General features: G+C 46.8%; 1 protein-coding gene across 1 annotated transcript in view; it reads right to left on the reverse strand.

The window, feature by feature from the left end:
• The window catches only part of DUSP8 (dual specificity phosphatase 8), an 86,377-nt gene extending 81,330 nt beyond the window's left edge, over nt 1-5,047 (reverse strand). Inside the window, exon 1 of the mRNA XM_032770753.1 lies at nt 4,726-5,047. The gene's annotated coding sequence lies outside the window, so the exon portion shown is untranslated. The remainder of the gene's footprint in view (nt 1-4,725) is intronic.
• Between the last annotated feature and the right edge of the window lie 12,860 nt (nt 5,048-17,907).

Here is a 17,907-nt window from a genome sequence, read left to right on the forward strand (position 1 = left end):
CTTATGTTTGGTTTATGTCCCTCTCATCCACATGAGGCTTCGAGGTTTGAAAGCCTGAGAACCCTCATTCGCAACACTTTCCACAGGAGGTGAACTCCTATACGCAGCTCCTGGAGCAGAAAGGGATAAGCTGTCAGCCCTTGTAAAATTGTATATTAAATAAAAGAATTGGTGGCAAAACTGTGTGCTTCAGCCATTGCTCAATAATGCCACCCCCCCACCCCCCGCTCTATAATGGCTTTGCCAGCCATGTTTAAACAAAAAAGCCAGTTTCAATATAGGTTCATTGCACTCCAGCCAAACTAGTGTCTAATGTGGTTCGAGCATGTGGACAGGCCAAAGCCATTATAGAAGAGCACTCAGAAAAGCATTCTAGTTTCCGTGACCATTAGCATGTTAATGTTTACTATGCTGGAGTGGTCTGTTATTACAGTACAATTGTGCCTGAGCATCTGGTCTCACCTGCATGCATGGAACTGCACTATATTACAACTATGGTATGCAACCCAACCGCAACTCTAGCTCTCTCCACCCATGGAGGAACAAGCTGTGTTAGGACAGAGTCATGATGTTATCATATTATCACACAGTGCCTTGGTACAATGTCTTTTGCAAAGTAGGTGTTCTGTAAGCCTGTGGTTTTCAACCTTTTCTCATTTGCAGCCCCCTAAAAAACTGCAAATGGAGGGGCCCCTTTGGAAATCTTAGACATAGCCTGCGAACCCCGATGGGTCTGTGACCTACAGATTAAAAACCACAGTTCTGAGACAAGTTACTACCACATTCCTAAATACGTGGCACGTCCCAGGCGTGCCTGAGAAAATCTCTAAGGAAGAGCTAATTTAGCTTCTTATCAAATGAATTATCTTGGCCTGTTCACCTCCCATTCCCACCCTCCCTTGATTAGGGCAGGCATCTCTTCCCACTTAGCATCAGGTGTGACAAGTGCATCTTAGAAGAAATTCTGAGCTTGAAAAACAAGTTTTAAAACCCAGCAGCCATTAGGATGCAAAAAGCGTTTTCAAGCAATGCATACTCTTCCCTGCCAGGACCTCAATATTAAAGGCAATCACTACAAAGGTTTTGCACTCAGCAGTTTCAAAGCCACTACTACACCTGGGCATTTTGTGTGCAGCATTTTGCTAAACAGAAAGGAAGCGAGAGAACTTCTCATTGCTGTTGATTTCTGCTATCACCTTTTACAGTTGCCATTGAACCCACAGCTCAGGATAAAAGATCTATGAAGACTTTAGACTATTTTTATCCACCACCGCCCCACCCCCCATCAGCATAACCCATTATTTACTAGCTCCCTTCCTCAATCACCTCTGCCTTCTCAACAGGTTTCAGTTTCCAATAGCTGTTCAAATACAATAGTGATAGGTGCCCTAGGAGTGGATGTCATCAATCAAAGGCATCTAGAGTCAGAATACAATTGCCTTTTTCCAAGTTTCATTCAGGATCTTTAGTTCATTACACATCTGCTACTTTATCGCACGCACCTTAGCACAGCCCACTCACCACTTTTGGAGCCAGACTTCAATGGTGCTACCCAGCTTTACAGCAGCTGAGGATCTGACTCAAACAGCCTTCTAAAAAACCCAGTGGGTGCCCCCTATAACCATTCCATATGTGTATATCAGTCTATTGATGGAGGTGGGGGGAAAAATGAGATGGAACATCGCTCCTTCCCACTCATACCAAGAGAAGCTTCTTCAGTTTGCGGGGAGGAATATGTTCAGTCTCCCGGGGTGTGTTGGTTTGTTTTTTTAAATCTAGGACTCTCCAATTTACCGAGAGGTAGTTTGGCAATAAGGGAGATGGATGACTAAGAAGTCTCACCCTAACGCCTATTGTATTTTATCATCAGTAACTGTGTGAGATGTCCAAAGGTACATCATAAACTCTTTCAAGACAGGCGCCAAGTATTATTTGCCTGCAGGGTACCTAGCACCCTTTGTTGAGTGCTATGTAAATAAACATTAAGGGCCATATTTTCTAGTGTGCTCAGCACCTAGCGGCTCCCTTTGCAGAGTGCTTTTGAAAAATCTGGCTACTTATGTACATATCTATGGCCTTTTGTAGGCTAGGGTTTAAAGGCATGCTGTTAGAGGAGATGACTAGAGTTAGTTAGCAGGCTAGCAAAAACAAAGCAATCTAAGGGCACATCTTCACTAGCTATGTTAGTGGCTTGTGTAGTCGCAGCATAGCAAAACACCCACCTCCACGAGAGGCATAGCTCCCAGCGCTGGTGCACTGTCTACATTGGCACTTTACAGCACTGAAACTTGTGAGGGGTGTTTTTTCACCAGTACCACCCAGAGGATTCATGGGACCTGGGGCAAAGTAATTTCGGGGGCCCTTTTCATTAAAAAAAGTTGCAATACTATAGAAAACTATATTCTTGTGGGGGGCCCTATGGGGCCCAGGGCAAATTGCCACACACACACTCCCCGCCAGCCCTGTTTTTCACACCCCCGAGTGAGAAAGTTGCAGCGCTGTAAAGTGTCAGTGTAGACAAGCCGGTCAGATGTGATAAGTGCAGTAAGTTGAAGCCTACCAGTGTTCAGTGTTGGCGTCTTAGAATAAACATCTGGTGAAGTGTCCAGCCTACTCTTTACAAACATTAGCCACCTTGATTTAACTCCAGGTCGAAATTTAGGTGTAGACTGAAGCCAGGTATAAACTAGACAGTTTTACCAACACAGATTACATCTGCAGGGGTGTGAAAAAATAATCACACCACCAACCAGCATAACCACACCAGCAAAAGCCCTAGTGTACATGCACCTTACATTAGCAAAAAAACAAACAAAAAAAATCCTATCCGTTACTTGTATTGATATAGTGCCTGTACTAACATAGCACACACAAAAAAAGACAGTCACTGCTCCAAAGGGCTTTCAGTCTAAGTTTACTAGTATAGCTTATTTTATTCAGGGTTACTAGTATAACCCATACCAGCAAAAGAACTCCTGTTCTGGTATAAGCTGCATCTGCACTAGGAGGGCTACAGCTGTAACAGCAAACCCCTTCTGGAGTTGAAAAGGCCAAGCTTTTAAGTGGGAGCTACTGGGTACTCAGTTTATGGGCTGGGTTTGTTTTAATGTGTAGACAGCCATGCCTCCAAGGCTTCTACTTTATATGAAAGTAAGTATGGTTTAAATAAGTCAATTGACACAAACTCATTCCAGCAGTGACCTCTCTTGTTATTCAGCTGCAAAGGTGTATCAGATGGCCAATCAAAATCTTTAGCATTCTGAACTTAGACCTCACTGGTTTTATATGCTTAACAAAAGCTCATTCAGTCATCATTGCAGCTACATGCCCGAAACCTCTTCGCTGGTGACAACTTTGCAGTGTATTTCTGATTGTAAGAGGGAACATCTTATTTTTGTCCTGTACGTTCACACCTCCTAGGACAATGGGACCAAGATCCCACTTACTGGAATACAAATAATAAACATGCATCATCATCTGCACCCAGCAGATGCAAACGTCCTTAAACAGAAAACAGGGCTGCAGCACCTCCTTCCTTACAACAAAACCCACAGATTACAGCCCTGCATCTCCCCTAATATAGGCTGAAGCACTGACGTCAGCTTTTAAGTATTGACAAAGCATTCATTTTTTTAAAAGGGATTTATTAACCAAGAAGCCAAAAAAAAAAACAAAAAACCACACAACCTGAGAATCTTTCATCTAAACTCTTCGGAACATCAGCTCTCCGTGCTGAATCACTGCACAAACACCACATTGGTTGCAGGCTGATGCTCCATCCGTGCTCATGCGGGGGAATCATTTTAAGTGGCAAGTTTAACTCCTTGTTCGCTAGCAGCTCCCTTCGAGCGATGGCAGGGAAGCACCGCGAAACCCCCCCTGCTGCGCAAACGCCCGTTTTCTTGGGTTCCTTGGAACGGAAAGGACATAAGGCGACACCCCATTGGGAAACCACAGGGCTGTTAACACCAGCAGCCTCCCAAACGCTGAGCCCGAGCCCAGGACGGAGAATACTGGTGAGACACTGCCTGCAAAGCCCAGCCACATTGGAGCCCGGCTATTTCCCAGATCTTCTGTAAAACCCCACGGCATTAGAATAGCAAACCGCAAACATATGTTCCCCTACTCTGCAGCCGCCCCCGCACACACACACGCTTTTAGTTCACGCGGGAGGATCGTGTCATTTTATTTGCACCAAGCATGATCAGGATTTTGTTTAAACTTCTATCTAAATAAGCATGCAGTTCCCTGTCAGCAGCTCCCTGCATGACATCATCCAGCACGAGATTTGGTTTTTATGTTTTTGTGTACGTGCGCAAGGTGTTTCCAGTCCATTTTGCAAAATAAGAAATGTTTTTTAAAACGTCTATCAACTCTGGGTAATGACACACTCACAATTACATCTCCCCAACCATTCCCTCCAACGCATACCTTGTAATCACCAATTCATGCACCACTTACTGCATCTTCCTGATCCTACCCCCGCATGTGAATACAAACGCACAGCATATCTGCGTGTGTGTTGCATTATATATAATTGGTGTCAGGATCAGGAAGAGGCAGTACGCATCTATATAAAAAAATACACCTCTACATGAGAATTTTCTCCCCAGCACCAGCCCTTAGGATCTATTGCAGAAATCTGCAGGGTCACTCAAATACAAAGCATGATTAGAAATCCTAGGCCACCCCTTCTTCTTCCCTTACAACAATATAAACACTTACCCTCCCGTGTTTCCTCTGCAGCCGTGGAAATCAGAGCTCCTGAGGTTCTCCAGCTGATTGCAAATTTCTGCACATTCGTCAGGATAATTAAACGCAATTACAGGATGATCAAATGAGAAGCCCTGCAAGGCTGGTGCCAGCGCTGATGATGCAAGTTCTAGCCCCTTGCAAACACATACAGGCACCCACACTGAAATGTAGTCATAATACTAGCCCAGTAAGTGAGGGGCAGGCATGTCCCTGCACAAAGGGGGTGGTGGGGGTGGATGGCACAGATAAGCATTAACAGGGCCGAAGGGATCCAGGAAGACAGAAGGTTGCACTTTAGAACTAAAAATGAACTGAGGATGAGGTCATGCCTTGAAAAAAAAGCACCTGACGTCACCCCCAGCCAATCAGAGAGGGAGGCTCAGGGGCAGGGTGACGTCAGCCTCTGATCCTGGAGCTTTGGGTGCAGATTAAAGGGAGACAGGCAGGCAGAGCTGCAGTTTAAAAGGGATAATGGTCTAGTTCCTCCCCTTTTACTTATTCCCTCCCAGGCTGTAAGCGCTTAAAAGGGAAATGCACTGTCTTACCATCTACTGAAGGAGATGGGAGAGCGGTCCAGGGAGAACGAGGTAGCGGTGTAAAGCAAGCCACTCATGCTAAATCAAGTTAGCATTTATTGTTACAAGGGAAGGGTGTGCGGGCTTGTGTCATCAGCACCTAGATATGCCCTGCTGTTCACAAATAGGAACTGGGAAACATTTTCCAATGCCAAAGGGAGGGGAGAATATTATTGACTAAACCTTCCATGCAGCAGCCTTACGTTTTCAAATCAGATTTCATTTTGGAACGATGCACCTAGTGTCCTATAGGATTTTACCCTAAAAAAAAAAAAAAAATCCCACCACCCTCAGAGTCTTTGTTTTTGCATGCAGGGAGTGACTCAAAGCTGCCTGCTCAGTTTATGGTGCTCTGGGAGGAAAGAAAAAATACAGCTAAATGATAAGCCCTTAAAATGGCAAAGGAAAGGGGAGCAAGGAGCCCTCCAAGTCCCTGTTTTGTGGGTGGAATGTAATTTAGAATGTGAGATTATCCATCTCTTTCTGTACAGGAATTCCAGGCTTCTGCCTCCTGGAATTCCCCTGAAACAAAGGCCTGATCATTTGGGTTTGTTTTTTTTAAGTTTCCCTTACAATCATCTTTATTTCCTGTAGGGCAGGGTTGTTTTTCTCCTTGACATTTATTTTTATTGCCCACTAAACAGATCAGCCACACGCAGGAGGGAGCTATAAGGTTTCATTCTTTCAGTGGTGCTGCTATAACACTAGCGTGGCTGGTTGAGTGCTCACTATGGGATAGGTACTCCCTTCAGCTCAGATAATCTGCTCTCTGACCTGCCATGCTTCAGCCTTGGGAACATTGGGCAGTGTTAAAAAGACAAGAGGACAATTTGGTGTTTGCTTCCCCAACTCCCCTTCTTTACAGCACTTCTGTCCCCCACGCCTCACAGGCTTTCCCCCACAACAAGCAGCATGCTGGCCAAGCAGAGGGTGGTATTTCCATCTCACCCTAAACACAGGATCGTAAGGTGACCAGACAGCAAGTATGAAAAATTAGGACAGGGAGTGGAGGGTAATAGGAATCTATACAAGAAAAAGACTGAAAAATCAGGACATCTGGTCAGGTCACCTTAGAAATAGCTCTGATCACTCCCCCATCTGCAGCTGTGGGAAATTTCCAGTAAGCACCTTCACCTTCCTCCCATACTGCTCCAAATGCACAGGAGAGACTCTCCTGTACTGCATGCTTAAAACACACACTGCAGTGGCTGGGCAGCTGAGGTGCTGTGACCACATTATGGTTGGTGTAATGAACAAACTGTCTCATCTACTTTCTACTCCTCCTATTTATTTGATCCACTTGCTTTCTCTCATCATGTACTTTGATTTAAAGTTATTTGGGGCAGGGACTGTTTTTTCCTCTGGTGTGCACAATAATGCCTAGACAATGAGGCTTTGTTCCCTGATTGGGACCCCTAGGTACTACCATATAGAATGAAAATTCATCAGAGAGATGGGTCCAAGCTGCAAAGTTTGGGTTTGGATCTGAACAACCCCCAAATCTGGAGATATGCCCAAACAAACCTCTAATTACAAGCACTGAAGACTGTAGACCAACTTCCCAGGCCTGGCCAAGCTGTGCTTGTTGTAGGAATTAGTGTTGAGAAGGGAAGGTGGCTCTCAATTACAGCTATTTGAGAATTTTCCAACAGAACAGTCTCTTCAAAAAGACCAATTTGATAAAATTGAAACATTTTGTTTCAACTTGATTGCTTTGACTTTTCCATTTTATAACATAAGAAGAGTTAAATAAATAAAGTTGAAAGAAATGTTTTGATAAGGTTGACATGTTTTGCAGTGTTTTGTTTTGTAAATATTTCTGAGATAGACAAATTTGGGATAAAACCAAAATTCTAAATCTCAGATTTTCCCACAGGACAGAAATTCAATTTTTTGATCAATTCTACTCTTGTTATCTTTCTGCTTTGCTGATCTTGGATCTGAACCACCACCTAGATTAATTTAGAGCAGACCCCTGGCTGCTCTAAATTATATCACTTAGAAAAAGTCCCATATGAATTACTAAAGTGCAGCATGCACTGTCCATGACCCCTGCCCCCATCAGTCATGCTTCTGATCAACTCAGGAATGACTTCTACTCCTGGGCAGGAGGGGTGCAGGGGCAGAGATACAATCCCCAGCTGCCTCGTTTGTGTGAATAAGAGGGAGCTTAGGGCAGGATCTGACCCTATGGCCCAAATTCTGCCTTCAGTTACAATGGTGCAAGTTCCATGGAAGTCCATCAGCGCCAACCCCATTCAAGCGAAGGCAGGATTGGGCTTTGTGTGATTCAGGGACAAGTTACTATTTTTATGCCATGACTTACTTTCTGTATGTAAATAGTGAACACACCACACAGGAACCATGAAACCAGCGTCTGAGGGGAACAGACTCTGGGGCCTGCCTGTTGTCATTTGACTGCATTGATTTAGAAGGGAGAGGGAAAGAGAAAATGAAGACAAGGCTGGGAGAGAGATGAGATTCAAGATATCCATTCCCAAGGCCCTCTGTAAGGGCTCACCAAACCCAAAAGCCAGCCCTCGGAGTCAGCACACATTTGGGCCCCTTGGAGAGCTAACATCATCATGTGATGTTGCAGAGGGGGTGTCATGCTGTGATGGAAGGCCCCACCCCCATGCCACTCTAGTGGGCACAGAACCACCCGCCAGCCAAGAGATCTGCAAAAATAGCAGTCATTTCCTTTGTGCCGTTGGATGTGGCCTGACAGCCTCCATCTTAAAGAGGGATTACATTTTAAAACCTGAGGTTTTGCTAATACTTATGAAATCAAGGACAGACTCCCTCCCCTTCCCTGCCTCCTTACGAGGACAGAGAAGGATTTTTTTGTATTTTATTTTTTTAACTTTTTCCTCTCCAAACATGTACAGATCAGCTGGCCAAGTCAGGATTTCAAGCTATTACAGTTACTTAGATTGTAGGGGATCGGCCCTTTGTTTATACATTTGTACAGCAGCTAGCAGCCCTGGCCTTTAGGTGCTTCCATGATGCAAACCACCACTACCAGCAGCTGGGAAGAACTGAGGTCCCCCTAAGTTCTCCTTTACAGCCACAGGAAATTGATCCTGGGAGATACATCCAGGGCACTTGGGCAGAGAAACCATCACTGGGAGTAGCAGGGGCAAAGTTTTTGAGGAAAGTTCATTTTATATGCACCTAAAATGCATAACTGTGCTAGTTGCTGCTTTGGTTACACCAGGGATTGGCCTGGATTACAACCATCGCAGGCCAGACCATTGTAGTCACACTTCTGGTATGGACCCCTAGCACCAATAGGCAGAGCTGCTATGAAGGTGCAAATCATAGCTTACAACAGACCTGACTGTCTGCACTAGGGGTTTGTGCTGGTATAGTTATACTGGTAGCTAAAATCCCCAGTATAACCAACACCCTCATTTCAAACGGGATTTGTATATATTCTCTCTCCCCTTCAGCCTAGTCTCAGTCTCATAGCACATTCCAGCAGCAAAGTGATGGGGTTTAATTCTGTACTGCCTTGCGATTGTGAAGGCAGCCCTTTATACCTGGTCAAAGTGCACGCAGCACACTGCAGATTGAATGTTTCAAACCAAAAATGGCTTTCTCTCTTCAATGAAAATTCATGAAGGTTTTTTAGGTTGTTCTCAGAAAATCTAAACCAAATGAGTTTGTCATAAAATGGTTCAGGTTTCATCTCCCTTCCCCCCCACACACCTTTTTTCCTTTTTCCACACCTTTTTCCACTGGTAAATTAAAAAAAAAAAAAAAAAGGCGGTACCCAGAATTTCAAAATGTTGTGCATGTTGATGTGAAACTTAATGTCAAAAAAAAAAAAAAAAGGCGGGGGAGGGTAAGGAGGGACAGAGGAAGGACGAACAATCTGAAAATGTTTGAAATCAAAGATTTAAGATTTAAAAAGTGTGAAAAATTCAAATAGATTAAAAGTAATTGACTTCTGAAATCGGATGAAGATGATTTTAAAAATGTTATAGAAAAAAATTAAACATGATTTCCAATTAGTTCTAGCAAGATGCTATCCAGCTCAGAATTCTCCATACAGCTGGCTGAGATGAGGACATCATGGCAGGCACTATGTTCTGAACCAGAGTTGCATGAGCTGGGGATGAGGATGCTGAGCATCCTATTTGTAGTGGTAGGTGACTTCTGGTCAGAAAACAAGGAATAGGGAGACGGTAATAAAAGTTCAATGGGGCAAGGGGTCCTAGGGGATTGTGGGAAGGCATTGCAGGCCTAGTGGCCCTCTGTTGTGGTACTGGCTTGCTGCATCTGCACTGGACATAGTGAGAGGAAGTAACTCATTGTCTTCCTTCTGCCTCCAGATGTATTAGCTCGCTCAGGTGATGCCACTCCTGCACATAAATGACTGGTGGGCATGTCTGGAGGGGGGTTAGAGTAACAGGAACACTCATGCTTCAGCTCATGCTAAATCACTAGAGAGGACAAACCCTTGGGAGATGAGATATGCCTAGTGCTGGCGCTCAGTTGGTGCTAGCAGGGGGTGGAATAGAATAGATCAATCACAAGTACTTTTACCAAATCTTCATGCCAATGCTCTGCACTAGCATGCCTGACCACTGCTCTACCAGTGCCAGAGCAATGGTGGGGAAGCTCATTAGTGGCAATACAGCTGTCACACAAGGCAGTGGAGAATGAGGTTCACGATCCCATCCACTTCACTGCAGTAATAAATAAATAAACAAACAAACAAACAAACAAACAAACAAACCCCCACCCTCGGGAGAGTCCCATACAAATGATTAACAGACGTTAACCTGTACTCAGGACTTCTGAGGTATCAGACAGATGGTGACATGGGCTTGCGAAACCTGGTCAATCGAGCTGAGGCTTTGACAGCCTAGAGCTGAACCTCCCGTGTTCAGGGGATTCAGACCCATGCAGGGAAAATAGCGTCCTGAGCGAATTTCTATTTTGGTGCTTCTGGCTTCTGTGGCTATGGCATCCCCCCATTTCCCCAGCCCTCGTGGGCTCCTCAGCTGGCATTGTTGCTTGCTCCCAACCTCCAACACTGCTCCTCCGCATCCCCCTAGGTGGTTGTGAGGAAGGGGAGCGAGGAGCAGTGTCAGGGCTCCTTGCATCCAGATGACTTTTCCTACCTGGGATTAGGGATGCCAACCCTCCCAGTTTTGCCAGGAGTCTCCCGGAATCGGGCTCAATATCCTGGAGGCTACTGAAGCCAAGCTGCAGCGGGGCTAAGGCAGGCTCGCTGCCTGACCTGGGCCTACACCACTCCTGGAAGTGGCCAGTATGGCCCTGTGGCCCCTGGGTGGAGAGGGGGGGAAGGGCCTGGAAACTCCACGTGCTGCCCCCACCCCCAGCACCAACTCCACAGCTCCCACTGGCTGGGAACTGTGGCCAATGGGAGCTGTGGGAGCACTGCCTGCAGGCAGGAGAAGCACATGGAGTCCCCCGCCCCTTCCCCAGGGGCTGCAGGAACATGACAGCTGCTTCCGGGAGTGGCGCAGGACCAGGGCAGGCAGAAAGCCTGCCTTAGCCCCGCTGCACCGCCAACCGGGAGCCGCCTGAGGTAAGTGCCTCCTAGCCAAAGTCCTCACCCCTTCCTACACCCCAACCCCCTGCCCCAGCCCTGAGCCTCCTCCTGCACCCAAACTCCCTCCCACAGCTTGCACCCTGCAGCCACTCCTGCACCCCAACCCCCTGCCCAGGCTCAGCCCAGAGCCCTCACCCCCTCCCGCACCTCGACTCCCCTGCCCCAGCCTGGTAAAAGTGACTAAGGATAGGGGAGAGTGAGTGATGGAGGGATGGGGCAGGGCCTTGGAGAAGGGGCGGGGCCAGGGTGTTTGGGTTTGTGTGATTAGACAGTTGGCAACCCTACCTGGGCTGTGTAAGGGGAGGACAGGAGAGCAGCAGCCCATGTGGGGGAAATTACTTGGATGCTCGGAGCCCTTGTTGTTGATCCTTGCTTCCCCCCAGCCCCTTACAGCTCCTAAGGGGGCACAGAGGAACATTGAGAGGGTGAGCAGTATCTGTGTGTCACCGCTTGCCCCTCCCCCGGCATGTTCCTCCTCTGGGAGGAAGCAGAGAGAAATGTGGGTGCGTAGGCACCAACTTTCCCCAGCACCCCTCCTCCCCCCTCCCTCCCAGCTGCGCAAAACAGCTGTTTTGCAGCACAAGCGCTGGGAGCTAGGGGGAAAAAAGGGGCACGCGGCGCGCTTAGGGAAGGAGGTGGAGTGGAGGTGGAGGTGAGCTGGGTAGGGAGCTGCTGGTGGGTGCAGAGCACCCACCAATTTTACCCCATGGGTGCTCCAGGGCTGGAGCACCCACAGAGTTGGCACTTGTGTCTGGGTGCCTCTCTACGTGGCACTACCCCGCCACCTGGGAGCAGTTTTTGACTCTACACCAGTAGCGCCCACCTCTGCACTGCCGCACGGTGCCCCCTTGACCATGGCACCCTGGGAAGTCATTCAGGTGACTCTGTAATAGTTACTATTTGTATTACATTAGTACCTAAGGTCCTAACTGCAGGAGGGCACCGTTGCACTCAACACTGCATACACACTTTAGACCCCTTTTGCCTCTTGCTATCTAAATAGACAAGTTTTAGCATGGGGAATGGAAGCAGAGAGAGAATAAGTGACATTGCCAAGGTCCCACAAGAATGAGGGAGCAGTGTCATGAGTTGATCCCAGAACTCTCAAATCCTTGTCTATTATCTTAATCACCATGCCAGCCTCACTCTGTTTCCCCCAACATATTCATATGGAGATTGTTCAAAACAGTTTACTAGCTGGATTGTTTGTTGTTTGAGAGCAGGGGCAGGGTTTTGTTTCAGACAGACCCAAACACACAATTCCCCCCTAAAAAACAAACAGCACCTCACCTTACTTTTCCATTTTTTCCCCATTTTTCCTCTTGCCCGAATTTCAGGCATGTCTGAACTGTATGTCTGGAATACAGGTTATGCACTTATATGTGTGATCCTTTTCTTCCAGTGATTCCATACATTTTATCAACTTAATCTCAGTTCAAATGTACAGCTTGAAATCTGGGTCACCTATTATCTGTACGTTTAATAAAAACCTCAACCTGATCATTTGGAAAGCTAGGGAGAGAAAGCTGGTTTGCCAGGAATTCCTCAACCATTTAAAGGAATTACTTCTCAACCTGAACCGTGGTTCCCCTGAACTATGGAGGAGTGGCCACAGTTGCAGCCAGCAGTGTAGCTGCATCAGTGCAAGGGTTTAGAATTGCCAGGCAGAGCTGTTGTCTGCAGCTTGAAACCAGCACTATTTGGGGCTTATTTCACTGTATTTTAGCTACACTAGTTTGTGTCACTGCAGCTATACTAGGGCTGAAAGCAGGGTAAACCCTGGGTAAACAAAGTTAAAGAAAGTTCCATCGGTTCCCCTGAAGTTGTTCTTTAGTCTTCACTGTGTTCTGAAGTCTCCGGCCTTGCACCATTTCAGTCAATAGGGAGTGTTGCCATTGACTTGAATGGATGTAATGTAGCGTCCTAGAAAAGCAGGCCAGTCCAGCATGGGGAGGTGTCAGAGTAAGGAGTGCTCTGGGTTCTTAGCTCAGTGAATGCTAGCCCACATGGCGGATCAGCCAGGAATGGCCCCACTGGAGTGCAGTTCCCTTTAGGGCCAGGGCCGGCACTTCCATTAGGCAACCACAGGCGGTTGCCTAGGGCGCCAGGATTCGGGGGGCGGCATTTTGTGCGCTCCCCACAGGGCACTCGGGAGCTTCCGGTTCCGCTCCCGTTGTGCCGCCGAAGAAAGGACCTTCTGCCGACGTGCCGCGGAAAACAATGGCAGGCAATTGAGCAGCTCAATGACTGCCGCTGTCGCCTGAGGCATTTTGGCGGAGGGTCCTTCTTCGGCGGCGCAATGGGAGTGGAACCGGAAGCTCCCACGCGCCCGTGGGGAGCGCACAAAATGCCGCCCCCCGAATTCTGCCTAGGGTGCCAGAAATTCTGGCGCCGCTCCTGTTTAGGGCTGGCTGGCAACCTTTAAGGGCCCACATCAAAACTCACTGAAGTCAGGGAAAAGACCTTCCTTGACTACAATGGACTTTGACTTAGGCTGTAGAAGAGCCAACTCTCCCAGTTAACTGACCCCCTGGTTTACCTGGAGGTTTTCAGTGTACTTCAGTCTGCAGATACATGGGGCTATCTCTTTTCCAGCTTAGCAGCAGGCCTTGGAATGGAATCACAAGTCTACATAAGAGCTTCACAGAATGTGCCACACAGCTGATCTGCAGAATGCCGGTCCAAAATATTTGTATTCAACACAGGGGCACCACTCTAACCCAATGGCAGTAATTAGCTTGCTAGAGTGTCCATGCTAGCTTCATCTTTCAAGAGTACCCAGCCCTAGCTTAAGGGCTAGTTGTCAGTTTGGTAGCTTTGCCTGAGACAGTTGGGGATCAGAGGAGTGATTTGTTTTCCCTGTAAATAAAGGCCACCTGAGAACATTCTGACCTGTTAAATAAGTTGTGGGAAGGGGAAAAGACCCTAAAACCTTAGGATCCCCATGCCCAAGTCATAATATAGGATTCTCCCTGTTCACTGTTGCAGAGCAAAGCAAATCCTTCCTCCCTTCACTTACCAGGGTCTCTGCTCATGTACAAGTTGGGGGTGGGGAAGCTTCTCTCTCAACCACCCACCAAAAAAGCAATCAGTTTAACCATATGAATGTCTGAGAATGGCCTTAAATCTCCCCACCCATTTGCACCCCTGGGTGAACCTCAATAGCCCAGGTTTGTCATTTTCAATGCTGAAAGTGCCTGCTGCCCTGAGAGCCTGTCCTGTCTCTGCTCTGCGTTCTCCAAGACAGCCACAGAAATGCAACAAGGTGCCTTGGTCCTCAGCACATACTGATGGATTTGCAAAACGCCACTAAAATGGATATGGAATCCCACCCCACATTGCCCAGGCATAGGGAGAAGCAGTTTCTGCCAATACTTCTATTGTTGCTGGCTGCAATGCTTGCATTCATTTCCCATTATTAATTTTACAGTCACACTGAAAGACCCCAATTAAGATAAGGGTCCAGTGCTAGGAGTTGTACAGACCTCTAAATAAAGAGCCCCTGCCCCAGGAAACCTACAGTCTCATCTGACAAGACAAAGTGGGAGAGGAGAAACTGAGGTGAAGTGACTTACCCAAGGTCACACAGCAGGTCAGTGGGAAAGCAGGAATAGACTCCAGGGCTCCAGTATCCCAGGCCCCAGCCCTGCCTATCTAACCACATGGCCTCTAAGTGCTGCTGCCTAAGGGTCTCTCAGAACATCCTTCACTGAGCAATGGTGGAGCTGAGGAATTTTGTGTTTTAGTGAGAGGCAGTACGGTTATGATGCAGGGAGACTGTCGTGTTGTTTATTTATGGCCCAGAAAACAGGAATTAGATGCACAAGTTATGTTACTATGACAGGCCAGCCTCAACTTGTGCAGAGTTCAGGACATTGAGGGTTAAGTCTGCTGCTGCCCCTCTCTTGACTCACCAAGCTTTGCCCTGGCACTACAGCACACATGCCACCTCTGACCAGCTCCAGGGTAGGCACTGCCCTCCCCCTATGGGACCTCGATGGGACAGGCCGATGGGCCAGATTCACAGACTGTGTCAGTTGACTCCAACCACGCTCAACCAGTTTATATTAGCTGAGAGAATTTGGCCCAGGGTCTGGAGCTGGCTTGACAGCATTTGCAGCAACAGTGGCATCATCAAGCACTGAGCATTTGAGGGAGGAGGAAGGCAGAGAGCCAGCAGGAAAATGGCCAAGCCAAGTATTGCATAACAGCGGTGTGTGTATTTGTGCACATGCCTGACATATCTGTGCTCTAGTTGGCCTTGGAGACTGCAGTCCCCCCCTGCCCAGGCATCAAAGGGGTTAATCTGTAATTCCACACACTGCCCTAGCGGGTGCATGACAACATCAATACGTACATGTATGTGTTCAGTACAAACATGCGAAGTCAGTGTCTTTGGAAGGGGCTGCAGTAGTCACATATTAGCCAACTCCTGGATGTTTGCACAACAGGAGAACCGCCCCATTCCAGTAGCTGCCAGTTACACAAGCCTTTCACTCAGCCAACAAGCTTTCCCTGTTCTCTGGCTCAGGGCATGTGCTTTCCCTGCACACTGAGGGTGCAGGAACAAGAGAAGGAATCACACGTGAACAGCACAAGGGGGTGTGGGCTCCTCAGAGTAATGTAAACAATGATGCAAAGAATGTTAAATGCTGGAGGCTGGAGCTATACTCTGAGTCTGTGCCAGGTAAGCAAAAATCAATGGCATGTTCTTCCCTGAGCTCCTCAAGACTGGTGGCCTTTCAAGGTATGCGCAGAGCAGGTTCTGTTCCTCGTATGTACATTGAACAGGCTGAGGGGGCCCTCTGTCTGTTTGACAGAGAACAGCTGTCTGGTTGGTGCGTCTCCAGTGGTGACAAGCCCACACTGGAGTACTAACCTCATCCTCCCAGCAAGACAGTCTCTGCAGAGAAACGCGCAGGTCATTCTATGGCACCATACTGCCAGTGAGAGTGGGGTAGGTCCACACAGGAACTCAGTGGAAATCAACTGACAGTAGAAAACACTCCACTGAAAACAGGAACAGAATATCATTTTTAACTGGTGGAACTGGCCAAAGTTTCTCAGCCAAAGTGCCTCAAAGGTGCCTCCGCTTGCTCCCCCTTCCAGGTAATTTCAAAACAATGTGTATAAAAAACCTAAAAGCCTTTCAAAGGTTTGAAATTCTGGGTCTCTCCCTATTATCTGTGCCACTGAATGCAATAGAGGCCATGTCTTCACTGCCACACAAGGCAAGTTTTTACAGAGAGATCACCACCTTGAGTCCTCTCTTACTTGATGCAGGTAGTTGAGATAAACCCTCGGTGGAGGGAGCATACTGTTGACCTTGACTAGCTACATCAAGGTAAGAACTACCTGTGTCTTGTCTCCTCTAGGATTTTACAGCAAGATAGACAACACAAGTTAACTATCTTGCTGTAGAACACATGCCTTTTTTGGCAGTGAAGACATAGCCAGAGTGAGCTTGTCTTCACTAGGAAAAAAAGTATGTTTAACTCATGTTAAAATCCTAGCAAAGACAAGGCGAAAATTCTGTAGCTCTCACAAGAGTTAGCAGGTTAAGAAAAACTAAAAACGCTTTGTTTTTTTTAGCAGTGTTGTAGCTGTGTCGGTCTTAGGATATTAGAGGCAAGATGGGTGAGGTGATATCTTCTATTGGACCAACTTCTGTTGGTGAGAGAGACAAGCTTTCAAGACACACAGTGCTCTTCTTCAGGTCTGAGAAGCTCAAAAGCTTGTCTCTTTCACCAACAGAAGCTGGTGCAATAAAACATTACCTCAGCCACTTTGTTTTTGCGAGGTGTTTAACTCCAGTTAGCTAACTTGAATTAAGACCACATCTTGATTTCCTAGTGAAGACACAGCCAGTGAATGATTCCAAGGGTTGATTGGCTGTTTTGTTTCCTGCCCCACTTTTGGAGAGTTTTTAGAGAAAAAGTTGAAAAGTTTTGAGTAGCAAAAGGAAAAAGTGAAAGATAAAAACACCAGAGACCCAGCCCTTGGAATCATTCATTCTGTTGCATTCAGTGGCAAAAGAAGGGGATACAATTCTGAAATTTAGAAACATTTTGTGCAAACAAACAGAAGTTGAAAAAAAAGATGTTTGGTTAACTTTTTTTGTGGCGAAAAAAGGAATTTTCAACCAGTTCTAATAACTGGGTAGCAATTTTCATCTGTACAAAACCAATGATAAGGCCTGTTCATATTATTTATAAGGGTAGCACCTAGAGGCCTCAGCAAATATCAGACCCCACTATGCTAGGCATTGTGTAAACACGTTGTAAGAGAGTCCCTGCCACAAAGTTACTATCTAAGCTGACTGTCATAAACAGATAGCTAAGGGTTAATGTTTCTTTTACCTGTAAAGGGTTAACCAAGGGAACCATATCTCAGCTGACAAAAGGGGAAAAAGCACAAAGGGGTAAAGTGACTTGCCCATTCACCTAGCAGGTTAATGACAGAACCTGGAAGAGAACCCAGAACCTTTATTCTAAGGCCCTGTCTACTAGAGCACACTGCCTTTTAAGCACGAGGGCTTGAATTATGATTTCTTTCAATGCATAGACTTTCCCTCCCCCTCCCCCACCTTAGTTCTGGGCACATGGATGCAGGTTAAGATATAATAACCACACAGTTCCACTCCAGTCAGAATGGGACTCTCCTGCAGCAGGCCTGGTAAGAGGCCTGGTCTACATTACGCGTTTATACCAATTTTAGCAGAGTTAAACCGGTTTAATGCTGCACCCATCCACACAATGAGGCCCTTTATATCGATATAAAGGGCTCTTTAAACTGGTTTATGTACTCCTCCCCGACTAGAGGAGTAGCACTGAAATTGGTATTACCATATTGGATTAGGGTTAGTGTGGCTGCAAATCGACGGTATTGGCCTCCGGGCGGTATCCCAGAGGTGCACCCATTGTGATGCTCTGGCAAAGAATCTGAACTTGATGCCACTGGCCAGTTAGACAGAAAACTCCACAAAAGCTT

This window comes from Chelonoidis abingdonii, chromosome 4, assembly GCF_003597395.2.
Source record: "Chelonoidis abingdonii isolate Lonesome George chromosome 4, CheloAbing_2.0, whole genome shotgun sequence".
In the NCBI taxonomy this organism is placed as follows: Eukaryota; Metazoa; Chordata; order Testudines; family Testudinidae; genus Chelonoidis; species Chelonoidis abingdonii.